The following is a 2,671-nucleotide window of genomic DNA, read 5'->3' on the forward strand; positions in this document are numbered from 1 at the left end:
CTCTAATCTACCGGCTATCCTGAATCTTTATCCTACCCGCTATCCACCCTTTCATCTCATTTATCTTTCACCTCCTACCCTCTACTATCCTCCATCCTACCGTCTACCCTACCATCAACCCAACCTCTACTGTAGCCCCTACCCTACCCTCCATTCTACACTTCACTCTAACGCTCTACTCTAATCTCTACCCTATTATCTACCCTTCCCTCTCACCGACCCTCTACCTTACCCATCAACCTAGCCCTCTACACTTCTGTCTACCCTAACCTCAACCATCCTAACCCTCTAGCCTACCCTCTATCCTATCCTTCACTCTAACCCTATACCCTACCGTCTACCTCAATCTTGACCTCTATCCCCTCTTCGACCCATTACTTTGTCTTCTACCCTAATTCTTCACCGTATCCTCTACCCTACTCTCCATCCTAATGTTTTCCGTAGCGGCTACTATACCCTCCTCCAAAATCCGCTTCTCCACCCTTTATCCCAAATCTTTGCTCTACCCACTACCCACCCACTCGAGAGCTCGGCACGGTCGGACGAACCTCTCAATTTGCCAATTAGCAACATTTCGTGCCTTCTAATTACAAGTTTTTCCAGTATGTTTCAGACATACCAGCTAACCTGGTAAAATGCCAGTAAAATGGGCAATATGTATCATTGTACCCTTTATCGGTTTGTTGAACTGAAATATTGATGAATCATAAGGACTGTATCGTTGATTATGAGTACACCTTAAAATGTATTTCAAAATGTTTTATTTATTTTGTAAATTAAATTCAATTACATTGTTCATTGACCATCAGAAAAGCCCATGACATGATTGTATACACCTAAACCTTATTTTACGTCCACTATTGGCTTAGCGAAAAAAATTTCTACCGACAAAATAATGATCAAAATACCCATTTTTATATTTTTGTACACCTCTCCTAATCACGAAGATGTTTTAAAAAATATAAAACTGTTGAGTTTACTCATTGTCTTAGCGGTAGATTTTTTTGTCGCTTAGCCAAGCATGGACGTAAAAAGAGGGAGAGGTGTATTTAATTTTCCGTGGATCTTGCCACCTCTCGCACTTTCTTCTTGGCGTGCTTCATAAGGCTTTGGACAACCGTTCCGACGATGGTTTTGCATACGTTGACCCAGTTTTTCTTGAATTTTGTGACGTCCTCTGCTCCTCTATCCTTTTTTCGTAGTTTCCCTTTCATCAAAGTTAACTATTTCTCAATGGGCCTTATTTACGGGCAATTTAGAGGACTCATTGCCTTTTTCCACAAATTGAAAATTGTTTACTTCATACCTGTCAAAGGTGTCACGCGCATAGTGGCAGGATGCCAAATCCGGCCAAAGTAATGTAGGACCTTTGTGCTTTCAAATGAGTGGCAGAATATGTTTCTGGAGACATTCCTTCCGGTATATTTCGACGTTCATACCTGGGACGGTGAAGACAGGTGACGATTTCATGCCACATTGACAAATTGCTTGCCTAACCAACACATTTTCCCATTTTTTTCGCAAAAAAATCGATTTCTCCTAATTCGTAACATCCGTGCCATGCTTAACAGTGAAAATCTGTGCCCCTGGAAGTACCTTGTAGTCCAATTTGACATACGTTTCATCATCCATGAATATGCACATACAATTTTTGCTCAAAACATCGTCGTACAGCTTCCAAGCCTGAGTTTTCACATAATCCGCCAGATTTTGACTGCGTTTTGGAAATTTCTGTTTTGAATTACGCTCCTTGGCGCGTTGAACCATACCAACAGTCGTTTCACACTTTTTTGCTTAATCTCTAATGGATACCTCCTATTTTCCTTCAACGATTTTGCAAGTTTTGCTGTTCAAATTTGACTTGGACGCACCTGTTTTTTGCCGCGTCCGGGTAAGTCTTTCAGTGTGTTATGCATACCGAATCGTTTGTTAGAATTTTGGACAACAAAAACCCTAACACATTCAATTTTTGCTAATTTTCTTATCGATGATAATTTTTCCTTGCAGTGCCTGGTCACAATCGATTTTCGCTTCTCCTCCGTAAACCCTCGCATTGTTCCACTTGAGGAAAAACTTTAACTTTTAATGAAGGATATCGTTTGTTTACAACGTTAGTAACACATACACACAAAGCAGTTAACAAAATAAGGCATAGTCTTTTTAATACAACAGCGCAATCTTGTGAGGTATTAATTTGAAACTAGAGATCAATTTCATATAAGGTTTATTTTATCCTAACAACTCTGCCGAAGACATGAACGACAACTTATCAACCATTGCTAAGATTTCAGGGAAATACAGGTTTAACATATTGAAAATAAAGCTCATAAATGATACAATAATTATTATTATTAGCTTTATTGGGGAAATTTTCAGCCCGAGGCTGGTTCATCTCCAATACAAGAATCTTCGCAGCAACGATTACACTGCTCGACAAAATTTTGACAAAACTTGGTGTTATGGGATGAGAAAAAAAATAACAGGGATTTGGAATGGGCAGGATAGGGTAGGATGTCATAGTGAAATAATTTTTCAAAAATATTGGACCGGGCCTTCACAGTTTACAACCGAAGTTTGTGTGGAGAACTTGGGGTGTTCAATTGATACAGTGTCGGACAAAACAATAAGACCACCAGCCATTTTTCATACAAAATCAACAAGTTTGACGATG

This window comes from Aedes albopictus, chromosome 3 (assembly GCF_035046485.1).
Source record: "Aedes albopictus strain Foshan chromosome 3, AalbF5, whole genome shotgun sequence".
Lineage (NCBI taxonomy): Eukaryota > Metazoa > Arthropoda > Insecta > Diptera > Culicidae > Aedes > Aedes albopictus.